This window comes from Notamacropus eugenii, chromosome X, assembly GCF_028372415.1.
Source record: "Notamacropus eugenii isolate mMacEug1 chromosome X, mMacEug1.pri_v2, whole genome shotgun sequence".
Lineage (NCBI taxonomy): Eukaryota > Metazoa > Chordata > Mammalia > Diprotodontia > Macropodidae > Notamacropus > Notamacropus eugenii.
Window position 1 is genome coordinate 9,074,692 of NC_092879.1, and position 27,810 is coordinate 9,102,501.

At 38.8% G+C, this 27,810-nt stretch overlaps 1 pseudogene; it reads left to right on the top strand.

Annotated features, from left to right (window-relative positions):
* The first annotated feature begins 264 nt into the window (after positions 1 to 264).
* On the top strand, positions 265 to 23,160 carry LOC140516244 (structural maintenance of chromosomes protein 6-like; annotated as a pseudogene).
* The last annotated feature ends 4,650 nt before the right edge of the window (positions 23,161 to 27,810 follow it).

Sequence of the window (27,810 nt, forward strand, 5' to 3'; positions counted from 1 at the left end):
CAGAGCAAAGAGAAAGTAGAGGAGAACAAAGTGAGAGGAATAATTGAGAGAGATAAAGATAAAGAAAGGCAAGAGACACACACAGAGCAGAGATGGGCACACAAAGAGGGGAAAGACCTTAGAGAGATAGAGGGACAGACCTGGAGGAGGGACAGAAAGTGATGAAAGTTTGGCCAAAGAAAAGAGGAACACAGAGAAAGAAGAGAGGGATACGCAAAGACACTTTGGGAAGGGTGGGAAGACATTGTGAAGAATGGATACATAATGAAGAAAAGGGCAAGTAGAGTCTGGTGTGGGCACGTGAAGAGGAGAATGACAGTCAGAAGGTCACCTGTGGATGACAGTGAAACCGGGATAAGAGGTAAAACTGAGAGAGCAGAGGCACAAGTAGATGAAGGAGAAGGAACGTGGGAGCAAAAAGTTATAGGAGAGATACACAGAGAAGTGGAGGAATACACGCAAATGGTATGCTCAGGGCACATTGCCAGAGAAATAACTTAAAGAGAAGAGGGAAACGTGAAAAGAGACCTGGGGCATTTCAGAGAGTGAAGGGACACACACAGAGAGAAGAAAGACACATTGCCTTGCTAAGGACAGAGAATAAGGAGAGGGCATATATCTCTAGGAGAGAGTCGAGAGGATACATAGGGCAGTTAAGGACAGAGATGGAGGAGAAACACATAGGGAGGAGGGAGAGAGACAGAGTTGGACATAATGAGAGAGGAGCAGCATACAGAGAGAAAAGAGAGAGGAAAGTGGCCAATGAGGAACTTAAAGAAGGTGAGAAACGGAGATGAGAGATGTTACAAAAACAGCAAAGAAGCTCAGAGAGGTTGGGGGAGGCTCCTTGAGAAGAAATGGAGTTAAAGAAGAGATAGCCACATGAAGATGGGACAAACATAGGAGACAGGGAAAGAAACAAAAACAGGAGAGGAAACCTAATCAGGGGAGGAAGACCTGGGGAAACGAAAGGGACAGAGAGGAGGTGGACACATAAAAGAGGAGAGGGAATCAACTAGACAGAGAGTGTGAAGAGAGAGGAGAAGGAAAGGTCACAAGAGGGACGAGAGGGGAAATAGGGAAAGAAAGGAGACAAAAATCACAATCACAAAAAGAGAGGACACAATCAGTAAGTGAAGTTACATAGAGAGACATATGGGTGTGAGGAGTAAAGTAGGAAGGAAGGATCATCCATTTAACATTGAGGAGCAGAATGTCCAAAACTAAATTCGTTTTCTTTCTCCCTAAACCCATTCACCTTCCAACTCCCCTAGTACTGCTGAGGACATCCTCCCCATGTCTCAGGCTCACAGCCTAGATGTTATCTTGGACTCCTCACTCTCTCTCATGTCCCAGATCCAATCAGTTGTTAAAGTCTCTGGATTTCACTTTTGCAACATCTCTTGAATACATCTTTCTTTCCCCTGACACCATCATTTTCTTAATGAGGTGTCGGCCCTTATTCCCTCAAAACTGGGCTACTACAACAGACTTCTGGTAATTCTGACTGTCCCAAGTCTCTCCCTACTCTGATCTGTCCTCAACTTAACCTTATATTCTTTTATATTCTATCTCTGTTCATTGCTATCTAGATATTACTCATATGGTCTCTCTATATTTATAGGAAGCTATATAAATACTCATCTATTCTCTCTATTCATTTGTATGAGTGCTGCAAGCTATCTTTCTAAATATTCATAGATGTGAGTACTCATATATTTTCCATAAATTCATATGAATCAATGCTCATTTATTCTCTCTTGCGGGGTTAAAGTTAAGTATGGAGATTAAGCTCCTTGAAAGCAGGGACTCTTTTTCCTTTGTGTGTCCCCATATTTAATACAATGTTTTGTAAAAAAAAAAAATGCAAAAATTAGAGGCCCATTTCTTTTTAAAATTTATTTATTCACTTTTAGTTTTCAACATTCATTTTCACAAGAATTTAGTTCCAAATATTCTCATCATCTCTCCCCTCCCCTACCCCTCGAAATGGCACACTTTCTGATTACCCCGTCTCTCACTCTGCCTTCCCTTTTATCATCCCCCCTGTCATACCATTCCCCCTTATTTTCTTGAAGGGCAAAACAGATTTCTATACCGGGTTTCACGTACATCTTATTTCCCGGTTGCATATAAAAACAATTTTTAATATTTGTTTTCAAAATTTTGAGTTCCATGTTCTCCCACTTTTTCCCTTCCCGCCCACCTTCATTGAGAAGGCAAGCAATTCAATATAGGTGACACATGTGTAGCTATGCAAATCACTTCCATAATATGTGTGTTCGTCCTTTGTTGTTGAAGAATACCATGCCATCAGAGAAATAATGACATGACTTGCACTTGACTTTGTTTTGAGTGAGGGAGGGTTATGCAGGTCCCCAGCCTCACTTCTCCTCCAGAGCCATCTGAATCCAGTGATCAAATACTCATCAGGATGACTGAAGATGACCCAGGATGAGGTAATTGCGGTTAAGTGACTTGCCCAAGGTCACACCGCTAGTGAGTGTCAAGTGTCTGAGGTGAGATTTGAACTCAGGTCCTCCTGAGCACTGGTGCTCTATTCACTGCACCACCTAGCTGCCCCTCACTTCCATAATAGTCATGATGGGAAAGACCAACTATATTTCCCTACATCCTGTCTCTCTCCCCAATTTTTCCATTTTCTCCCTCCACCCTGTCCCTTTTCAAAAGTGTTTTCTTCTGATTACCCCCACTCCTAATCTTCCCTCCTTTCTATCATTCCCCCACCCTCTTATGCTCTTCACCCTTACTTTCCTATAGGGTAAGATACCCAATTGAATGTGTAGGTTTTTTCCTAGTAAGCCAGATCTGAGGAGAGTAATGCTCACTCATTCCTTACTTCCCACTTCTTCCCCTCCATTGCGAAACCTTTTTATTGCCTATTTCATACGAGATAATTTGCCCCATTCTATCTCCCCCTTTTCCCTTCTCCCAATATAGTCCTCTCTCACCCCTGAATTTTATTTTTAAATATCATCCCTTCATATTCAACTCACCCTGTCCCATCTATCTATCTATCTATCTATCTATCTATCTATCTATCTATCTATCTGTCTATCTCCACCAAGTACACTAATACCAAGAAAGGTCTCATGAGCTACAAATACCTTTGCATGTAGGAGTGTAAACAGTTCAACTTTAATAAGTTCCACATTTCTCTTTTCTGTTTACCTTTTCATGCTTCTCTTGATCCTTGTAATTGAAAGTCATATTGTCTATTCAACTCTGGTCTTGTTTTTCTGCACTGTTTTGCTGTGTAGGTGATTCTTGGTTTGAATCCTAGCTCCTCTGCCCCCTAGAATATCACATTACAATCTCTTCGATCCCTTAATGCAGAAGCTGCTAGGTCTTGTACTATCTTGATTGTATTTCCACAATACTCAAATTATTTCTTTCTGGCTGCTTGCAATGTTTTCTCCTTGATCTGGCAACTCTGGAATTTGAATACAATATTCCCAAGGGTTTTTCATTTGGGATCTCTTTCAAGAGCCAATTGGTGAATTCTTTCCATTTAAAACAATTCTACAATATCAAGGCAGCTTTCCTTGATAATTTCTTGGAAGATGATGTCTATGCTCTTTTTTTGACCATGGCTTTAAGGCAGTCCAATAATTTTAAAATTATCTCTCCTGGATCTATTTTCCAGGTCAGTCGTTTTTTCCAGTGAGATATTTCACATTGTCTTCTATATTTTTTCATTCTTTTGGTTCTGTTTTGCAATTCTTTCATGTTTCATAAAGTCATTAGCTTCCATTTGCTCCACTCTAATTTTTAAGGAATTATTTCTTCAGTGAACTTCTGGACGCCCTTTCCCATTTGGCCACTTCTGCTTTTTAAGGCATTCTTCTCCTCATTTACTTTTTGAACCTCTTTATCGTTTAGGTTAGTTGAATTTTTTTTAAGGTTTTATTTTCTCCAATATTTTTTGAATCTCCTTTAGCAAGCTATTGACTCGATTTTCATTATTTTCTTGCTTCACTCTTATTACTTCTCTCATTTGATTTTCAAAATTCTTTTTGAGCTGTTCCATGGCCTGAGTTCAATTCATATTTTTCTTGGACGCTTTTGATGTAAGAGCTTTGATTTTATTTTCTTCTTCTGGTGGTATGTTTTGATCTTCTTTGTCACCAAAGGAAGATTCTATAGTTTGAGTTCTTTTAAAATGTTTACTCATCATCCCAGATAAACACTTGACTTTCTAAATCTTTGTCAAGTTAGAACTCTGCTACCAGTGGAGGTAGTGGTGGGGTAGTGTCCCAGGATTCAGGGGTTTTGTATCACCACCAGATCCCCTACGGTCTGTGGACCCAGAGCTCTGGAGGCAGCCTTTGCTGTTGCTTACACCACTGCCATCCCCCACCACCACCCTGAGACTGGGAATGAACCCAGGCAGACCACCACTCCTCATTAAGCCAGTTCCCACAGAGTTTTCCCACTGACCTTTTTTATGTTTGTTGGTTAAGCCGTATGGAAACTGCCACAGTTGCCAATGATTCAGTCCCCTGAGGCCTGCTCTGGCCAGTCTGCGCTGGTGCCTCCAATGCAGCACTGTGCTCCTCTCCCTGCTTGGGTGCGATAAACACTTCCTGTCAATTTACTACATTGTCTTGAGCTGGGGATTTGCTTTGCTCTGTCATTTTGTGAATTGTCTAGTTCTAGAATTTTAGAGTCTTCTTTTGTAAGTATTTGGTGGGCTTTGGGTGAAAGCTCAGGGAAGTGAGGAGTTTTACTCTGCTATCTTGCTCTGCCCCCTAGAAGCCCATTTCTAAGAGAAAGTTTTATTTCTTTTTTTTTTTTTTTACTGTGACAGTGGGCTGTTATTGAGAGTTACAAGAATCAGAGTGAGACCTGTGCAGGTCTCTTTATCTTTCATCTCTTTGTCCTTCTTTTTTCAGGTTCATCCTTTCATGGCCTCCAGGTGAGTTGCCTTAGTTGGATGTCTCTGTAAACTTTTATGATACCCTCCATTGCTTGTCTCCCTGTGAGAGAATAAATGAGCATTCACTCATGTGAATTTATGGAGAATATATGAGAATTCACACCTATGAATATTTGGAGAAAGAGTGTGTAGTTGTATGCACTCACACAAATGAATAGAGAGAATATATGAGTATTTATAGAGATATCTATGAATATAGGGAAAATATATATGAATAATATCTAGATAGTAATGAACTTAGGGAGAATATAAAAGAATATATATATATATATATATGTATATATACGTATATATATACATATATATATATATATATATATATATAGAGAGAGAGAGAGAGAGAGAGAGAGAGAGAGAGAGAGAGAGAGAGAATATGTGACTATTCATCTCCAAGGTGATAAGGTGATATGAGGTTTCACAAAGAAGTTTAAGTGTTAAATCTCTTTTATCCTTTTTCTATGGCAAATCAGTTCAAATTCCATATAAAGTGATAGTCGTTGGTGTATGGATCCTTTCCTCAATACACATACCTTTTTTCAATCATTTATAACACATTTGAATAGATAAGGCAGAAGGATTTTATTTGGATGCCCTCAGAAATTTGGCTTTCTTGTAGTTTTATGTGTGGTGTCCAAAGTTTTCCAATCTACAAGAAGAACCACTGAGGCAGAGCTTCAAGTCATTAACCCTTTATCAAAGGATCCGTGGCCCCAACTAATGCAGTGGACCTCAGGTTTTTCTCATGATCTGAGATGCCCCTGGTCTCTAGGACCTTCTTTTTATCAGGTTTGATACCAGGTTCAATACGTGGACACTCTGGAGAAGCAACACAAAATAAGTAATCCTACCGGTTGAAAGATCTTGTTCTGATGTCCAAAAATGATACCTAGTCAAGATGTGGTACTTCAGCAGGGTGGTCACCGGTTGGACAAAGCATGGGATATCTCCACTGACTACATGACTACACTGGTTATGAGATGAATGGGTTTCTCCTCATGTTGAGCAAGAGGAGATGGTCCAAACAATACAAAGACACCAAAAACAAATTGGAGGACATAACATACCATGGTACCCACACTCAGATTGGAATTTGAGGAAAACAGGATGGAGACATATCCTGGTCAGTATTCTTGTAGTCATGGAAGTGAGCTTCATAGCTGGTAAACAAGTAGTCAACATTGCCTTAAAGTTTTGAGATGTACTATGGAACCATGCTATAAGAACCTATTCTAGCTAGTTATTCCTTTATGATTTATTTAAAATGTGCATTAGAATTTTTACTCTTTTACTTATTATTACCAACTAACTAGATGATTATATCACTTAATAATTGCTATTAATTGCTGATAGTCATTACCCCTTATGCCGTCACACCAAACAGATTGATACTAATGAGAACTGAGTATTGAGTAGGGATTTGAATGAATATGCTCACATATCAGAACTTCTGGCTTTGCTCCAATAAAACAGTGACCTGACTAGGCATGTTGATGAAACCCTTGTTCTTGATCAAGGTGCTGTTCTTGAGTCGTGGCATCATTGTTGCAGACAATTTAATTCAGCTCCTGTTTCTTACCTCATTGTCTTCTATATCAGGTTGTTGGCAGCAGGGAGATTATCTTAGAGATGTCCATGTGACTGATCCATACAGACTGAAGAAGAACCCCTTTCCTCCAGTGTAACAGAACATAGAAGATCGGTCCATGGTGGGAGAGGACAGAGCATAGGAGTTCTGTTCGAAGAATTGTTCCAGCTGCCTTTCCCCACCCTGATGCCCATAATACACTCTGTGGTCTAGGATGGTCCCTTTGTTTTATCTTCAGTTCCCATGTTGCTATAAAATTAAGCCTGGTGTTCTTGAGATGACCACAGTAGCTTTCCCTTAAGGGAGGCTGCTGTTTATAGACTCTAAGGGTGGAAATGATTGTTACCATATTAACCCAGATAGTTTTGAGGCCATCATGAGTTTCCTGTTAAGGAAGGCTTATGGAATTTACACTGAGAAAAATACCGATAATAACAATTTTGAAGGTTAGTACTGCTCTGTCTCCCAAACGATATTTTGTCTGCCACCAGCTGTTTTTCCCTCCCCAATAGCAAATCACACAAAATTCTATTTGGCCCTGATCTGACAATATTTTGCCTGATAGGCAATGGATCTAGCTCCATGGAGGCCATCCAAAATCATTATATCAGAACATTACTCTCAGAAAACACTTTGGAGCACATACCCTCCTCTAGCAGGAGCATACCCACGTTTTCTTACTGGAGCCCACTCTCCCTGCCAGCAGGAGCACACCTGCTTGCTCCAGCACCCCTTTCCTGCTTAGTGGGTCCATGTCTCTGTGCTCCCCAAAGCAGCATTTCCCTTTCATGAATTATATTCTATATTAGTATGTGTGCCTGAATTATGTGCTGAGTACCCTTTTCCTTTCTTCTTTCCCCATCATTCCTATTGCTTGCAGTGAAGCTGTGTATTGAATTTAATCCCATTGTTTCGCATGTTATTCTCAGCACAGGAACTCATTAAGGGGTTGTTTTTCCAGCATCTTTGCCAGACTCATTGGCCTTGCCTTAGACTTCAACTAAATCCCATGACAACGATTTAACCTATTAACAGTTGAATTAGCACTGGGTGGTCCAGTTGTAGGAAGCAAGGTTCAATACGGGAAGAGAGAATCTTTCATGCCGGAGGGCTGTCATAGAACACACCTCTTTTCAGCTGACAATTTCCATCCCCTTCCCAATCCTTGAAAGCCCATATTTGATGCTGCTCACCTCTGCGGCATCTCTTGAATCCCTGTGGCAGAAGAACCTCATTCTACCTCTCCCACATTCAAAGTATAATAGTTCACATTTGATTTATCTGTGCCTAATCCTTATCCCCCACAAGACTATGAGCTACCTGAGGGAAGGAAACAGAGATCTGGCCTAATCTTTTACCTCCAAGGCCCAGGAGAATATTGAAGTAGAGAGGATTACAAAAACTTATTTAGAGAAGTCTTGAGACTTGCTCAGGTTCACCATGGAATTACATTGGAAAGTTAGATCATTTTAACTAAAATCATTTTAGCAGATTTTGTAGGTTGTGAGATTAATCATTAAAAAGTTCGAGAACTGATCATTTGGAATTACTGCAAAAGAATTCCCAAGACTGTGGGTAGCTTCAGGAGCTCCCCTTGCTACAACACCCTTCGCAATCCTGATCACTTAGCAATCCCCACTCTCTCCCAGAGTTAAGAGAGTATTTCAAAATGGGGATTTTTAACAGCCACAAGAGTTCATGTTAAGCCCAGGTCAAATTACAGAGAATGCAGGAGAAGTGTAGGAGCAGCAATTCACAGACTGGCAGTGATTCTAACAGTCCTGTGCTCTTGGGCACCTTGTAGCCCACCCTTCTGGTAAAGCTTGAAAATGTCACCTAGGTCCTGTACATTCTGCCCACCCTGTCCCAGCAGCTGGAACCACCAGAGGCTTAGTAAATTCTGCAATTGTTGGCGAAGGGATAGTTGAATGGATTAGGTCTGTGGCAAACATTCACTAAATCTTGCCTTCAACAGTCATCACCACAAGGACACCAGCCTTTCTGCTCTTGGTAAATGTCACACTTCTCTCTCCCAGTTGAAAAAAAAAAATGTATTTTATCTCTTTTTGACCCATTTCACAATTTTAAAGGGAAAAATAATTATGGTTGTTGCAATGGGATCAAAATGCTACAACGATTGTGAAATGCTTAACATAATGACTGACATATGATGCATATAATATTATTATTATCTCTCTCTAATGAGATTGTCAACTTTCAAGTTGTTTTAACTATCCAAAGTAAGAAGATGAATAATTTGTATATGTGATAATCTGGAAATGCAATTGACATCATACGAAATCTATTGTTTGTTTTAAAACTGTATTTCTAAGATTATATTTCTGAATTTCTCTTAGATTGTGAAATGTGAAAGACCACTGTGAGGTCAAAATGTTGTCAAAGAAATTTTATTTTGGATCTTGTTGCGTATGAATTAGACTTTTTAAAGGATGTGATGAAATTAGATAATTTGATATTTATCATAGTAGCAGATTTTTCCATTTGAATTCTTGGCTGTTATGAAAATATATGATGGTTTAAAGTTATAGTTTCCATGTGTTTTGTAAGGTGATTTATAAATACATTGATTAAAAGCTCTTATAAAACTGTGCAAAATTTTCTGTGCTGTAGCATTCTTATTGAGCAAATGAGAATCCCTTTTAAAAATAAGGGTATAATTTTCAGGTCTGTTTCATCTAAAATACATATTTACGTCTGTTAATTTTAAGATTTAGGAACTATCTATGTGAAATGTCAGAATGTACTTAATTCCTAGTGATATATTTAGGGAAAATTTGTTATTATGATAAGGCTAAATTAAATGGACTTCTTGACTTATAGAAATTAAATCTCATTTCCATTACAAACACTTTTTTGACTAAGAAACTTTGTGATATCTAGGAATTCTGTAGTAACTAAGAATCCAGTTTTGTTTTAGTACTGTCTCAATTTGTGTTACTTTACACCAACATACTTTGTTGAATCCCAGTTTTAAACGTTTATTTTTGTTTTAAGGAGGAAGAAAGAGATATCAATCATTATATAGTTTTATAACTAATTTTCTTCTTAAAAGTTTAGTGAACATCAGAAGAAATTTTAAACTCTTTTTAAAGAAGGAGAGATAGTTTCATAAGAAATGCTTGGAAAAATCTTGTGTGATTTTTTAAAAATAGATTTACTAAATTTTCAAAATAATTTGCTGTTAGCTGTAAAGCAGAAGAGATCTTGCTGCTTTGATATGAATTTGTTGTCATTCTATGGACTAGTTAAGAGTTAATATTTGTGTATGAACTTAGTATATGTAAAAGATTTAATTATTGAAGCGTCTTATTTTCCCAGAGTGAGTATAATTAATGAAGAATGACAAACTTGTGATACAAAGACATACACCCGTCAATCTATAAGGTCAACCATTAAACTCTTTGCTTTGTTCAAGTTATATTAGCAAAAGTAATAACTTATGACCTATCTTGTCTTATGGTTAAAATGTGAAGGAAAACTGGATAATCTGAAGAATAAGATCTAGATACCTGGAAAGAAAATTAAAGGTTTGATTGAAAATGCGGAAGGCAGATAACAAGATTTGGGAACAAATATGGGTTATCTAAATCCCTCTTGTCCCTAGATCGTTGTTCTGGGTGCTTTTTGATCAGTTTCAGACGGCTCAAGTATGTTTAGAAAGTGTGATATAGCTTGCTTTGATAATTCACAGCTCAATCAAATTTGAGATGACCCTATCTGAAGGAAAACAGTCAACATTTATTTGCTATTTAATACTAGGATTGCAATTCGCTATTGTTTGAAGCCCTGATTACAGGAATAGTTGTCTAAGTTATCATAAAGCCAATTGGCATGTGCTGCAAGCTGAGAAAGGTGGTTGACTAGAAAGATTTTGGAGATGACCTTGGACACAGCCTGGGTAGGATCTTCCTAACTGTATTTCCTTAATGTGCCATTTCCTTTCTGTGAAAGGAATTCACCAACTTGATTACTTCTAAGTCTTTCTTTGAGCACCTAGTGACCACATGATTGGCTGTCAGATAATGTCTCATTCCTGGAATCAAACAGAGCTAAGGAAGTCCTTGCCTTCTACTAAGATATATGACATTGTCCCTCTTTTTCTTTTATATCAAATCTCTATAATCAAGAAGTTGTGTAAGGCTAAAACTCTTAGATAATAAATAGATATTGGAACATATCTGAGTTACTATATAAAGATGCAGGAATGAATAGCTTACAATATTGACCTATATTCCTGGCCATATAAATAAATATAGTATAGAGATAAGATCTTGCACAGTTGGAAATGACTCTAATAAGAAAAGAAATAATGTGATATATGTCTAATTAAATAGAACAGCAAATTTTGAGGAAAAGCAGCAGGATCAGTCTGATTATTCTATGAATTATATATATATATAGATGTATATGATTGGCTTGTAAAATATATAACAGTTTGATAGTAAGGTCTCACATTTGTATTTTTGCACAAAATTTTATGATAGTGGTAAAAGCAAATGAAATTATTTCTTCTTTATTAAAGTCCTGTCAAATACTTTTAAAGTGCAGATGAGTTCATTTTATGATTAGGCCCTTTATGATTAGACATTTTAAAAGAATCTTATACCAGGTACAAGATTTAGGTCAGGATAGAACAGCAAATGATGTAAAAACTGAAATTCTATGAAGTTCCAAAAAAATGGAGAATCAATTTTAAGAGATTTTACAAATTTATATTGTCAGAATTATCTGAGAACTTTAGATCTGAACCACAGAAGCAGAATTCCCTTTCTGAACTGTCCCAAGAATAAAACATATTGTCAAAGAGAGAATATCTAGGCATCAGATATCCATCCCGTGAGACATTTGTAATTCAAAAAGTAACGCTTAAATGGACATTAAGAATGGATCACTGGGATACCAGGAACTTAATGTTAGTTAACATTGGTAATTGATTAATTACTATTGATTTTTAGGGTTCATGTTAAATTTTTCTTGCTTATATTGGTAACATGTAAATCTCCCTTCTCAAAACAGTCTATTGAAAGTTATCTAAGTTTAATCTGTACCTGACTTAATGTAATTATGCAATTTTGGGAATTTTGAGAAAAAACCTTATTATGTTGATGAATCTAGCCCTGCGTGGCTAAGAAAGTGAAATCATTTATTGTACAGTGTGAACCTAGCCCTTTGTGGCTGGGAAATTGAACTATTTGTATGTGACTTTAGCTATGTTAGCTATGTTGCACTGTTTCCTCTCAATTATCAAATCATATTTTCTGGGAGCCCCTGTCAGGTCTTTCTGACTATATAGACCCTTGGATCCATCTGTCACATCCATAGCCCCTGCTCCTGAGTGGACACTTGATGCCATGGGAGACCTTGCTCTCCAATTTCAAAAAGGCCTGAAAAAGACAGCATCGCATGTGGAAAGCTTTCCCAAGTGTCCAGACCAGACATCGCATGAAGAACAGTTCTCTCCCTACCTGAGCCCTTTGCATATCCAGAACTGGTTATTTAGAGATTTTTCCCATACCTTTCTCGGTCTACAGGCGAAGCCTTTGGCTTGCCTTTGACCAAAAGGAGGAAATGATAATATATAATATCATTTTTGGACTTTAGTAAGGGCCAGAACTTGAATTAATCACTCAGAAGAAGAGTCTGGACTTAATAGACTCTTTGTTCTCTGAAGTAAACTTAGAGAAGACCTCTTCTTATGTCAACAAGACCAGACGGAGCTGACTTAGCATACTTTATGAGACGCATAACCTGAGACACTATCTTGAACAATGGAAAAAATTTTCCGTATCTTAACATAGCATACTATGCGCATAGTATACAGGCATATACTATGTTATAGCATGTTAATGGTAAAGAAAACACATATATCCTGGGTCATAATTTCAACTGAAACTTTGTCCACTCTGTCATTTATTGTATTTATGATCTATTCAGTTAAGAAATTCTTTCTTATGCTATAGTTAATCACATAGGGAAAACCCAAGACAGCCTGGATGCCACCTACCATGACAAATTATATAGTCTAAAAGAGGTCATATTCTAGCTTGGAAAAGAGGTAGAGGCTATACAAGAAAAGTTGTCCTTATCTTGTCATTTTAATGTATCATAATATTGTGTAACTCCTCTAAAATATTATTCAAGCCTGTATGCTTGGCCCTACATTCAAGCTCATGTTCTAGGAGCCCAAGGGAAGCACAATAGCATCCTTGATCTACTGACACTGCATGATAAAGTTAAGAAACTAGAAAGAGGAAAATTAGATTCAATCACTTCCTCTATTGCAGAGGAGTGGTTAAATGAATTGAAATCCTTGGATCCTTGACAAATTTTTGGCTTGAGAAATGTGCTTGGTCTTCTTGGTTTCAGTATAATAAAAATTTCACTATGTTCTTTTTTTACAGTCTGCATAACAGTAATAAAGGGTAGGACTGCTCTTCATGATATACAACCTCAGATTGCATTCCTACTCTTTCATAAATTACAGAAGACAAAAGAGGGATATGAGGGACTCTAATATACTGCAGCTTGATTTCACAAGTCTCATAAGCAGCCAATGTTGTATATGAGATATGTGTCTCCTGCATCAGCAGGGACATGACTGTGAGGCCAAGCATGCCTCCTTGGGAACCCAGCTGGGCAAAACATTCCCTAAGTAAATTGTACAGAATTGCATATCATGAAGACAGGGCAATGGGTCATAAAAGTTAAATATTGTAAGCGTAGTAAAAGTTATGCATTGTTTATCTGTTCTATCTATACCTGCTCTCCTTATCTTGGAATGTAACTATGATGTCAATTTCTAAGTAAAAGCTGACTCTTTTTTGATTGCCTCTCTTTATTTTGGAATGTAACTATGACGTCAATTTCTAAGTAAAAGCTGACTGCTGAAGCAGCTCAGAGCAGTCACTTCTTCCCGAGCCTGCCCAGTCTATGCCTTGAATAATTTGGTGTACGTATTCTCTTCTATTCTCGCATGAACTCTTGCCTGCTTCCAAGTGACCCCTGCTCAAACTCTGCTGCTAGGGATGCAGCACATATGGTGGTCAGAAGAACTGGTAGAAGGACACTCTCAAGGTCTTTCTGAAGAACTTTGAAATCACTTGTGAATCATGAGACACATCAGCTCAAAACTGCCCAGTATGGCCTGCCTGCATGGAAGAAGGCACTGTGCTCTCATAGAGAGGGGAATTGCAGAAGCTCAAAAGCAGCATAAGATGCACCAATTTTGAGATATCTCTATCTCAAATGTTCATATTGACTATTTATGACTAACCTGTGATAGAGTCTTCTGAAATTGTATTGGTCTGATCAGTCACAGTTGAACACACTATATATTGACCCAAACACAGTGATGTCATTTTTTCAAGCATGAAGTAAGACAACTAGGGCGGGGTTGAACTGACTGTCACGGAGCTACAATTCTAACGATTGAGGTTACCTGCAGATTGAAAATATTAGCAACAATATGGGAAAGTACGGATGCAGATGAAGATGGGCGGATGGATAGAAAAACACATGTGTTAAGTGTTTACTGTGTGCAAAGTACTGTGCTAGATATTGGGGATAGAAAAGCAACACATTTCCATCTCTCTAGGATTTCACGTTCTAATAGGCAAGACAAGATATATAGGAGGATGCAAGTCATGTGAAAACAAGCAAACAGCAAAGCAGATGTTGATGCATCTTTTTGGGTCAGTCACTGAGTCAACAAGCAACAATGTTAGGCACTGTGCTAAGTTCTACCAAGAAGGGGATGATGAACAAGTGTCTTCTCTCACAAATCTCAGTCTAATGGAGGACATAACATACCAACAGCAGGTATAAACAGTGTATTTATGGAAAATGTGAGAAGACTCTGAGGGAAGGAAATAAAGTGAAGGATAACTGGAAAGGACTTCATGCTGCAGGTAAGAATTTGTGGCTGTGGTTGTGAGGTTTGTCCTTCATTCTCAAAGAGGACTATGACATCATCCTCTCCTCTCCTTTCCTCTCATCTACTCTCCTCTTCCCTCCTCTCCTCTTGCCTCATCAGGAATCATTGCCTTACATGAGAGTGTTCTTCCCAAAGGAAGGTAAATTTTGATGACTGAAACAAACCTGGATACGTTTGGGTTTACTGGCTATATATTTTTCTACAAGTTTTTACCATACCTTAAACTCAATTCATTTTCTCATTTATTGGACAATAAGTTGCTTCCCAAGCACAATTTGATGCTTATTTTTGTGCCCCCTATCTCAGAATGAATGTCAGTAGTAATTGTTTCTCTTTTGGCCAGCAAGCCTAAGGGTCTTCTCTTCCCAGTCTGATCGGAGTTGGGGCACAGGACTCACCATGCAATCACCTGGAGAGATTGGAACAGAAGGGATTCCTGATGGCCAACTTCGGTCTCTGTGGTGGTAGTGGGCAATCATCCCAAGCCCACAATACAATCACACTTCTCACACCATTTGCTTAGTTGGCAGAATAATTAATTGGAGTATAGTTTCTGAGTGAACAGAGGGAATGAAGTTGAAGTGCAAAAATGGGAAACATTTAATGGGCGAGTGCAGCACACAAATGGTTGGAGAACAGAAAGAACTTAATCTGCATTTTCAAAGATTGGGATGTTAAGGAATGATTTATATGGTTTCACAACAAAGAGAGACAGGACAATAGGAGGGATACAGAGTACCTGGAACCACGATGTTTCTACAAGCTCTGTCTGTTTGGGGCCAGAATGAACTAGTGTAAGCTGACCCTGAGGTTGCTGGCACAACAAAGGTGATCTGGGTTCACCCAGTGGACATAGAAAATGATCATTGGGATGTCAAACTTCAGCTACACTCACTCTGCCTCCTGAATGACTGATTTTGATTGCCAAGTTGTTTCAGAATCTCCTGGATAATAAGGGAGCTCAAGTAAATCAAGGTGATTAGTAAACTCATTATTGTTCCATTTCTGCACTACAAACTTTAGCTTTGGAATTCGATTAAAACTGAATTCATCCAACTTTTGAGGAACAAAAAAAAATCCCTGTTGCCAAGTGGCTTCTTAACTTTGCTTTCCTTCCTCATCCTTTGCTTTCTTCAGATTGGTTCATCTAGACGTTTATCAATTGCTAAATCCAAAGGGGAAAAAAAAGAAATTTGTCACTTTTAATAAGAGATCCATTCCATGACTCTGTTGAGGTTTAGAGGTGCTCAGGACTCCAAAGTACTGACACGCTGGGTCCTGCCTAAATGAATTCAACCCAAACTTTCTTTTTGCCTGAGAAAGACAAAGTTTGTTTAAGATCCACCATACTGAGTAGACTGTTAAGGAATCTGAGCATTTGTGACGCTTATATTGACAAATGTGCCAGAATGAATCTGAGCGCGTTCATAGAGGAAAGATGACTCCTATATGTAGAAAGTCTGTGTGAGGGATCTAAGGATGACCAAGTCGTCTGGGGTGACTTGAGGAGTAGTTTAGGGAGGGTCTTGATGGAAACAGACAACAGAGGGCTATGGTAGGTTAAAGGTAATAAATTTGGGCATGAAAACCCAGAGCAAGTGGAAAGATTCAAAGCCAGTTTAAGGAGGTTCTCAGAGCCTGTACCCCAACAATTCCTCTTCCAAAACTGTAACTCCAGCTCTTATCCTCCTTTTTCAGTTTCCCCCACCTAATAAATATAGACCATATCCTAACAACAAAATACAGACGAAAACGTACAGAAATCAAAGTAAAGGAAAAAATAACTACCTTGGTGGTGGCCAATGAGTAGAAATTGAGGGGATGTCCATCAATTGTGGAATAGTTGAACAAGTTGTGGTATGTGAATGTAAAGGAACACTATTGTGCTATAAGAAATGACAAGCAGTCAGACTTCTGAAAAACCTCGACTTATATGAACTGATGCTGAGTGAAGTGAGCAGACCCAGGAGTATATTACACACAGTAACAGCTATAGTGTGTGAGGACTGTTTTTGATACTTATTGCTTCACAGCAATGCAAGGACCAAAAACCCTTCCAAAGGACTCATGATGCAAAATGCAATCCACAAAAAGAAGTATAGGGTTGGAAGGAAGAATGAAGTAGAGTATTTTGTCCTTTGTTATGTCTTGTTTTTCCTCACGGTTTCTCCAATTCATTTTAATTCTTCTACGCAGCATGACTAATGTGAAAATGTGTTTAATAAGAAGATATGTGTAGAACCCATATAAGATTGCATGCTATCTTGGGGAGGGAGAGGGATATAATTTGGAACTTATGGAAGTGATTGTTTAAAACTGAAAACAAATGAATTAATAAATTTGGAGAAAAAAACTGAAAGAGAAAGACTACTTCCTTGGGAGAGTTTTCTACCCAGGTTTATACCTACCTGTCTGCCTCCTGCTTCTACTCAGAGAGGGTTTATTTTTCCTTTCATATCCATTCCTTAATTTTGCCTAATTCCTGGAGACATACCTCTGCCTGAAAACTCTAGAAGGGCTTCCTCTTGGGGAAAATTTTAGGTATGCTCAATCCTAATCAGCTTCCCAAGAATCCTCCTTTATATGTGTTGGCACTCTCACAACTTGCCTGATTCATCAAATACTCTTACAAACACAGGGTTCTCAATGAAACTTTTACCTGCAAGAAATTATTTTGGGCCATGTATGCATATTAATTCTTTAAAAATAACAAGAAGACTGGAGTGGCCATCCTCCAATCCCAAAGTGGACTCCAAAATTTCTCAGGTGTTTCCACACATCTCTGCTAGATTACTCCCTAAACAGCCCCAAAAACTCAATTTAAAAACAGAACTTCTTGGGGGAGGAGCCAAGATAGTGGAGTAGAAAGATGCACATACTCTAGCTCTTCCCCCACAGGCCACAAAACACCTGTAAAAAAATGACTGTCAACAAATTCTAGAGCAACAGAAGCCACAGAACAACAGAGTAAAAGAAATTTCCAGCCAAAGGTAACCCGGAGGGCTGACAGGAAAGCCCATCCTAAAACACTTTGAGCAGAGTGGACTCCATCCCTGGCCATGGGCACTGGGAACAACAGGACCAGAACAGACCTCCGGGGCAGAATACCCAGCAGGTAGAGTCTCTGATCCCTCAATCCGCAAGGATGAAAGAACGCTTCAAGGGTCAGTGAGATGGCTTTCTCAGCTAGGCGAGAGGGGAGCAGAGTGTTCCCCCTCCAGCATGGGTCCCAGACAGTGGTGGCAGCAGCAGCAGCAAGGAGGCAGTGCTGCATGGCAGTGGTCTAGTCAGGCAGCAGCTTCCTTTATTGGAGCAGCTCTGCTTACATCCCCTAGGGAAATTGAGCAGGCAATCTGAATCTCAGCCCTGGGTGGCAGCCCAGCCCACACCCAAAGCTCATGGGGGAATTGAGCAGCTGATCTGGACCTCAGCCCTGAGCATGATCATGGAGTGAGGAGGAGCACTAGGACCCTCCTCTTGACAAAGGATTCAGAAGTGAAGTTAATGGCTGGGAGAATTCCTAAAAGAGGGGGAAAAATAAGACCATAGAATGTTGCTTTCTTGGTGAACATGTATTTCTTTCCATCCTTTCATATAAAGAACAATGCATACTGTTCAAGGAAGTCAAGGTTTCTGCATCCAGTACTTCCAAAATGAATATGCAGTGAGCTCAGGCCATGGAACAGATTGAAAAGGGAGTCAACAGCTTGCTAAAGGAGATCCAAAAAATGATGATGAAAATAACACCTTTAAAAATAGGCTATCAATTGGGAAAAAATGTCCAAAAAGCCAATGAGGAGAACAAACCTTTAAAAAGCATAATTAGACAAATGGAAAAGGAAGTTCAAAAACTCACCAAAGAAAATAGCTCTTTAAAAATTATAGTGGAGCTGAGGGAAGCTAATGACTTTATGATAAACCAAAAATTTACAAAACAAAGCCAAAAAAAATGAAAAAATAGAAGATAATGTGAAATATCTCATTGGAAAAACAACTGACCTGGAAAATACATCCAAGAGAAACAATTTAAAAATTATAGGACTACTTGAAAGCCACGATAAAAAAAGAGCATAGACATTATCTTTCATGAAATTACCAAAGATAACTTCCCTGATATTCTAGAACCAGAGGGCAAAATAAATAGTGAAAGAATTTACAGATAACCTTCTGAAAGAGACCTGAAAAGAGAAACTCCTAGGAATATTGTAACCAAATTTCAGAGTACCCAAGTCAAGGAGAAAATATTTCAAGTGGCTAGAAAGAAACAATTTGAGTATTGTGGAAATACAATCAGGATAACACAGGATCTGGCAGCTTCTACATCAAGGGATCAAAGGGCTTGAAATAGGATATTCCAGAAGTCAGAGGAACTGGGATTAAAACCAAGAATCACCTACCCAGCAAAACTGAGTATAATATTTCAAGGGAAAAAATGGTCATTCAGTGATATAGAGGACGTTCAAGCATTCTTGATGAAAAGACCAGAACTAAAGGGAAATTTGACTTTCAAACACAAAAATCAAGAGAAGTATGAAAAGGTAAACAGGAAAGGAAAATCATAAAGGACTTTCTAAAACTGAACTGTTTACATTCCTACATGGAAAGATACTATCTGCAACTCTTGAGACTTTTCTCAATATTTGGGTAGATGGAGGGATTACACACACACATAAACACACACACACACACACACACACACACACACACACACACATAGACAGATAGCACAAGTTGAGTTGAATCCGAAGGGATGATAGCTATAAAAAATAAAGATAAATGGTTAGAGCTGAATATATTGGGAGAATTAAGGGAGAAATGGAATGGGGCAGATTATTACTCATAAAAGAGACAAGAAAAATCTTTTTCAATGGAGGACAAAGGGGAGGAGGTGAGAGGTGAAAAGTGAAGCTTATTCCCTTCATATATGGCTTGAGGAGGGAATAAATTTTGTATGAAAATTTATCTTACGCTATAGGAAAGTAGGGGAGAAGGGGACAAGTGGGATAAGGGAGATGATAGAAGCAAGGGCAAATGGGAGAAGGGAGTAACTAGAAGTAAACACTTTTGGGAAGGGACAAGGTCAAATGAGAGAATAAAATAAAGGGGGGACAGGGTAGTATGGAAGGAAATATAGTTAGTCTTACACAGTATGACTGTTATGGAAGTCTTTTGCCAAATGACACATATATGAGACTGTATTGAATTGCTTGCCTTCTCGGTGAGTATGGGTGGGGAGGAAGGAAAGGAGAGAAGTGGGAATTCAAAGTATTAGAAACGAATGTTGAGAATTGTTATTGTATATCCCTGGGAAATAAGAAATACAAGTAATGGGGCTTAGAGATCTATCTTGCCCTATAAGAAAATAGAGATGGGGATAAGGGAAGGGTGGGGTGTGATAGAAGGGAGGGAACATTGAGGAAAGGATTAATCAGAATGCACGGTGTTATGGGATGGGAGGAGGGGGGAGATGGGGAGAAAAATTGGAAATCAAAATTTTATGGAAATGAATGCCATCTAAAAATAAATAAATAAATAATGAAAATAAATAAATTTCATCAAACAATTAAAGAAAAAAAATAGGAGTTTCTCTCAAAGCCCTCTGTGGCAGAGGTTTTCATTTGGTAGCATTCTGTCCCTATAGCCTGTTCCAGAGAACTCTATGTTAGTGAAAGTCAAATATTAGAGATCTGCAGCTTTAAAAAGAGTTAAATAGACATAAAACATGCAAAATTTCCCTACATAAAATTTAATTACTAGCGAAATTGCTAGCGAATTACTAGTCAAAGGGAGAGTCAGATCACAGCCAGAGTCCTAACAAAAACTCTCCACGTGGGCACAATATATATATGGAAGTTTTTGTTAAGAATCTAGAGTCCAAGGCTCTGATCCGTTCTTGGTTGCAGTGACTGTGGCATTTAAAAAGATCCAAGACATCATGTCTAGCTGATCTAATGGTGTTATTAATAATGCCAACATTTTAATGGAAGGATGGTCCTTTGCCTGTCTCTCTTAGACCAAAGATGATCATGATGGGTGGGCACAAAAAAAATACAACGTAATGAAGGATCCTAGATAATAGTTGCCCACCCCAAAAAAGTGCTCGAAGGAGCTGCTAAACCAAATATCAACCCTGAAAAAGTCTCCTGTCTGATTTTCAAACACTGGCCTTGTCAGAAAAGAGAGAGACACACACAGGGAAACAAAGAGGGAGGAGAGGTGAAGGAAGCAGAGAGAGGACTGGAGCCTCTCTGGAGAGCGAGGAAGACCTGGGAGTTTTCCACCCCGGGGAACCCATGGGAGCTGACAAAGGGGAGGCTCAGGACAGACAGGCAGACAGAGAGCTACCGTATGCATTCTTTCGTCTTTGCCCCTGGCAACTTCTTTCTGGCCCTGGCATTGCCAGTACGGAGGTATAAGAGGGAGGACAGGGGCCGCGGAGAAGAAGCCTGGAGGAGAAGCTGCCACTCAGGAATAGAAAAGAAGAGGCATGTAAGGAAACTGAAGTTTCATATGATGTTCCCAAAATGAATTGAAAGGGTTAGGAGGCAAGGCCAAACAACACTGCACCCAAATAGAAGATCTAAAAAAGAATATAAAACAAGAAAAATCAGAAAAGCAAGAAAATATTTTCATGTTGAGGGTACAGATAAAGGACTTTCAGGATGAAGAAGATTCACTTGTTCAAGCGATGGGGCATCTTCAGCAAGCTATCCAAATAGACAATAAAGAACATTCTCGACTTAGGAAAGAAGTATCCGATATATAACAAATACTGAACGATGAGCAGCAACAGCTAAACCGATTAAAAGACTGTAAAACTGATCCACTGAAACGATTTGAACCACAAATGACAGCCCTTCTTGAAGCAGTAGACACCGCTGGTAGGCAAGGGTGCTTTACTTGCAAACCTATAGGCCCACTAGGAGCTTACATTCGTCTTCGAGATCCGGAATTTGCTTTGGCTGTTGAGTCCTGCTTAAAGGGCCTTCTTCTTGCCTTTTGTTGTAACAACCACAAAGATGAGGAAGTACTTCAGGGGCTAATGGAAAAGTTTTATCCACCAGGCTCTCCACGACCACAGATAATTGTGGCACCATTTCAGCGTGAGGTACACGATGTAACACATAAAGCAGCCTTTCACCCAGAGTTTCCAACAGTTCTCACAGCTTTAGAAATAAGTGAGGCAGTGGTGGCCAACGCTTTGATTGACATGAGGGGCATAGAATCAGTGCTGCTTATCAAAAATAACTCCTTGGCTCGTAGAGTAATGCGAGCTCGGAGGCCCTCCAAGAACTGTAGTAAAGTTTTCACTGCTGATGGTAACCAAGTGTTGGAGAGACGCTGTTACTCATGTGAAAACTTGAGACCCTCTTACTTCATTGATGTGGAAATATAAATAAGTCACTTGAGGAGAGAAATAAAAAATAAAATGCACAGTTGTCTGTATATCAGCAACATGCATGTACACTTGAAAATGATATCAGAAAGAATCAAGAAATTTTGAAGAATCATGATCTACATTTAAAAGAAATGAAGATCAGAGTGCCAAAAATCAATATAGAAATAAAGATATTTAGAAGGGAAAAAACCAACCAGGTGAAAACTCCATTGTGGAAAAAGAAGCACAAGAAATTAAAAAGCAGATGAAAGAGGTTGAGGAAAAGGTGAAAATAAGAAAGGAAGATGTAAAGAATTTATGAAAGCAGAAAGTGGATGGTGAACAGAGACATGAAAACATTAAGATAAAAATGCGACAAGTTTTAGAATCAACAGAATCTCTGAAATAAAAACTAAACAAGGCCAATTTAGAAATGGATAACGAAAAACAATACAAGCTGCATTATCAAGATAGGATTAAACAACACCTGGATTTTTCTCTCCAAGTGACAAAGGAAGAACTGATTATGAAACAGAGGAATCTGCAGATGGAACTTGCTCAAGCCAAATACTTCTGCCCAGAGCGAAAAGAAATTAAGGAAACTCTCTCTGTTCATGAAAAAAAAATAGTTAGTCTGTTAAAGTAAAAGATAGCATCAGAAAACAGAATTTATGGAAACAGAGAAGAAATAATACAGCAGTATCAAGAAATAAAAGAAAGACACCAAGGTCTAGATATTAAAGTGAAGAATTTGAAAAAGTGTATTAAATCATTGGATCAAGCATCAAAACAAAAATATGAAATATTCCAGCAATTTAGAAGAAGTTTTGCTTTACGATGCAAGTTATGCTTTGATAACTTACTATCGCAGTGGGCCTACTCCGGGAAAATGAGCTTTGATCCCAAAAATGAAACCCTTTCTATGAGTCCAGCCTAAAGAAGGAAATAAAGCTGCTTCTGGTGACATGCAGTTCCTGGCAGGGAGTGAAAACTCTTTTTCAAACTTTGTTTTTATTCTTACTTTATGGTCCCTCGCAGAATCTCCTTTCAGATGCCTGGATGCATTTGATATGTACATGGACCCTGTCAGTAGAAGAATTGCCATGGACAGGATCCCCAAAATTACACATTCCCAGCAATGCCAACAGTACATCCTGCTCACTCCACAAAACATGAACGTTCTTCCTATATATCCTCTGGCTAGAATACTCATATTGACAGATGCTGAAAGAGGCCAGAGAACCCTGCCTTTCCAACCAGTTAGTCAAGAGGAAGAAGACTGAAGCTGATTTATAATTTTGAAAAGTAAGTTTTTATTGAAATTTCCTGTTTTCTGTTTGCATCACTATAGTACTCAGTGTAGACCTCCTTGTCACTTTTCAGAGAATCAACCCATATGACAAATAGTATTTTTTGCAGAGGAAAAAGAAGAAAAAATGGTAGCACAACTTATTGATACTTTTATCCAAAAACATGGGTAATATTTAATACCTATACACTTTCCACTTCCATGAAGTGCTATCTCTTCATTTGAGTTCCACTTGCTTTTTGTAATTTGGATTTGCGCATATCTGCGTGTTCTTTCTATTTACATTGTTGTAGTTACTGTGTATATTGCTTTTTCTTACATCACTTTGCACATCATTTCTTACAGCTTAGTAATATTCTGTTACATTCAGGCATCTTTGTATCCAGTTGTCAACCATAATAAAAAAAAAAGTGTTGCTGTACGCATTTTGGAGTATGTGGGGACATTTTTTTTCTTAACAATGGCTTTCTTGGGAATTAAGCTCAGTAATCGAATGTCTAGTTCAGAAAATACAGACATTTTAGTAACTTTATTTGCATAATTCCAAATTCCTTTAGAAGAGAGGTGTACCATTTCAAAATTCTGACAGTGCGTGCAAAGTGCCTGTCTTTTACAGCCTCTCTGACATTGACTTTTGCCATGTTTTGTCATTTTTGTCATTTTACAGAGTGTGAGGTGAAATTTTATGACTGATTCAATTGCATTTCTCCTTTATTAGTCATATGGATCATTTTTCATGCAGTTGTGAATTCTTTGCAGTTCTTTTGACAACTGGTCGTATCCTTCAATCTGTTGAGAAATGGATATGTGACATCTTGGGTACCTAACCCTGATCGGAGAAATTTGTTGTATATTGTTTTCCCCATTTGACCACTTCCCTTCTCATCCTAGATCCATTACTGTTGTCTTCAGTTTTAAGTTCCTTCTTCGGCTGCATACACAGTGTTACGGCAGATAGGGGGTGCAGTGGATAGAGCACCAGTGCATGAATCAAGAGGACCTGAGTTCAAATCTCACCTCAGAGACTCAACAGTCACTAATTGTGTGACCTTGGCAAGTCATTTAACCCCAATTGCCTTATCTCCAATCATCCTGATGAATATCTGGTCATTGGATTCAGATAGCTCTGAAGGAGAAGTGAGGCTGGTGACTTGCACAGCCCTCCTTCACTCAAGACAAAGTCAAGTGCAAGTAATGTCATTATTTCTCTGATGGCATGGTCTTCTTCAGCAACAAAGGACAAACTCACACAATATTATAATCTTTCAGTTATTTTAGTGCATTTCCCTGGAAATCTCTCTGTGTCCATGTTCTCCTACTCTTCCAGGTGCCAGATGCCCCAGAGGTTCCAGTTCCCCCTCACCCCCCCCCCCCCCCCCACAGCGTAAGTGGCCATTTGAAGTACAATATTCCTGGGCCTTATCTAGTGTAATATCCTAGTCTCCCTTCACCCATAAAGATATTCATCAGTTGAACCCTATCTCACTTCCAAAATAAGGGCTCCTTCCTTTCCACTTACTTTTCCTTTTCAGTCTTTCTCCTCTCCTCCTCACCCCTTTTCTTTCTGAGATCATGAATGTCACCTTCTCCTCATTTCTAGACCTTGAATTGACCCTCAGGTATCACTCTTCTCTTTTCCCCTGATCTTCTCTCCCCTTTTATGTACCTTCCCATATTGCAAGGTGGTTCCACAAAAGAAGCATTTACCTGTAGGAAAGATGTTGCCAAGTTCTGTCCATAATGCCCTCATCAGCATCTTCATTGTTACCTCTACCAAATTTGCACTTTACTTCTGTCTCCCTCAACACATTTAGAAGAAGTCTTACTTATCTCTCTACTGTCACTGTGTTGCTCTTACTATCCTTGCCTGATGCATTTATACACTCCTACATTTTTGTTGTTTGGGGTGCTCAAGAGGTAAATAATCTCTTCAAATATGATTTTATTTATCAATGATTTCATATTCCTTGTTCTTGTTCTTTTTTGCCTTTGCCTTTTTCTGTCTTGATTTCTCTGGTTAAGCTCAGATTTACAGGGTAGGATAACTGTCCTATATAGAACTGCATTCTCAGTTCCATTACTCTTCAAAGCACAGTACATTATTCCATTCGGTTCTATGTTTTCTATTGGGCAGAGAATAGTCTTGTGATCTTTCAGTGTTCTTTTCCTTGTATTTGAAGGTCCTTCTTCTGATGATTTGCAGATCTTCTTATTTCTGAATTAAATGAAATTTAGCCGATTATCTTCTCGAAGCAATCTGTGAATTCTTTCAATTGGAATTTTCATGGTCTGTGTTCAGAAGCTCTGGACATTTCTATTATTTCCTTCACTGTGGTTTTAAGATCTTCTGTCCTGTTGTATTCTTCTGGGAGACTTATGATCCTTTTGTTTTCTCTGCACATCCTGCCTTGAAATTCAAATTTTGCTTGCATAATGATCATATTTTTATTTAATGTTTGTTTTGACTCCTCTTTTTCTAGATTGTCCACGTCTGTGTATTTACATTCTTAATTTACTGTTGTCTCTTTTGCTTCTTTGGTAAGGCTTGATATTCATTTCACATTCAGCTTTTTTCTGTTTCATTAATTAATTTTGCTGTTCCAGACATAAATTCTGTTCTCATAATTCTCATTTCTCTTTTGAACCCCTGAGTTATGGAATGTTGTGATTCCATGTTCTCAAATTCCACAGAGCTCTCTGTCTTGTCAAGTGATGCATCATTTTCTTTCTTTTTTCTTCAGTATTTGTTGATGAATTAGTGCCTGAACTTGTTTAATTTATATGGAGGCCATATCAATGTTGTTATCGCTTTTCCTTTTGATTTATTTGTTTATGCTGAAATCCTTTGAGTTTTCTTCTTTCCAAAATCTATGGTATTTCCATTATTTTTTACCCATCATTTTTCTTATCCCTCACTTCCTGACTCCCTACCCTCTGATTATGGTCCCTTAGGAGATAGATCTCAAAGTATCTCCACTACCTCCCATGCTGGGCTATTCCCAGTTCACTAAGCTATGTGTCTGCTTTCAAGTGACTTTTGGATGGTCAGAACTGGCCTCAACTAGATGCTGTGGTGAAATTTGGGATATTTGGTGGAGTGTTGAAAAGCCCCGACATATGCATTTCTTTTCCTGGTGACCTGTCTCACTTTCTGTTTTTCTGGTCTCTGTCCTGACATAGGCAGTTCAGAACTTCGCAGAGCACGTTATTCTAGGTTGCTGTCACTGACTGACTTTTTGTGTTCGTGAAGTGCTCTGGCCAAGCTGTCCATAAAGGACTGAACAAACCTTCACAGCCTGTAGCTAGGCACTATATAGGCACTATAAAGAGGGAGGGGAAACCAGGGTCTGGGGCTGGATTTTGATGTAAATCTATGTGATATACTTGTTTCTACTAATGCACCCTCACTGCCAGTAGCATGGGATGTACAGAAAGGGTCCTTAATTTATAATTTAACATAATTTTGTTGTTTGCTCATAATGGAGTTTTACGTGTGTATACATCTATAATTTTCTCACAGTATCTGCAGTCATGTAAATATTTCTCTGCTTTGAAGAAATAATATTTAATCAATTAAATGTATTTGAGAAATTAAAAAAATACTTTCTTCCCCCAAGTGGTAGAAGTGGTAGAATAATGTAATTAAGCCTTGAAAGGTGAAGAGAACCAGAAAATATATTTCCTGTCTTGTGTTGCTTTGAAAAAGTATAATGTTCATAGTTTTAAATCTAATTTAAATGATTCTTTATAAACTCATCTCTTTTAAGGAAATTTACATAACCAGGCTTTGCCCATGTCCAGATCACTTATCATGTAGGCTTCCACATGGGAGAGGCTAAGGGCCAGTTTCTGGGAGAAAACACTCCTTGTTCCCCTACCACATATGTGGGAGTAGTCTCTTTCCACTGGCCCTGTTGCAAGAACAGGTTCGGTCTAGATAAGGACAATCTTACTTTCTTCCCCTATGTCCAGAAAGGAATGAAGATCCTGTAGATACACAGTATGAATACTCTAGGTAGGGTCAAGGGCTGCCTCTCCCCTTCTTTGTTACCCTGTTTCCCTGACAAATGGACTTTGTATTTTGTTGATTTCTGATTTGTTTTCCTTTTCAGTTCTATGTGCAAGTGATGGAATCTCTGTACTTGCTGTTTAGCCACGATGATCTTGGAAGCATGATTTGGGACCAGATTTTGTACTGGAGAACCCACTGGGCAAGGGGGTTCAGAGAGAGAGAGGACGGAAATATAACTGCCCTTGTGTAAGGGAATTGCCAACCCTTAGCTCTCTTGGACAGCATACACCAATCACGGCTCAGGTAAACTGAGGGGAGAATGGTAAGGCACGAACAAGATGGCGCTGGGAGGAAGGGTTCCGCCCCTGTTTACCACCAGATACTTCCTGAAACATGGCTGGAAAGTAGTAGCAAAACTTGCTTAAACTAGTTTAATCTTGCTTGAGCTGCTTACGTAACTAAGGCGTACATGATACTATATAAGTGCCTGAGCTAGTTTGAATAAACGGAGTTGCCTCACATCTTTGCCTCCCGCCTCATCCGTTACTCACAGCGAGCTCCTTCAGGGTCGACAGGCCATGCTGGTCAGATAAGACCTGTCGGCTTGGGGTG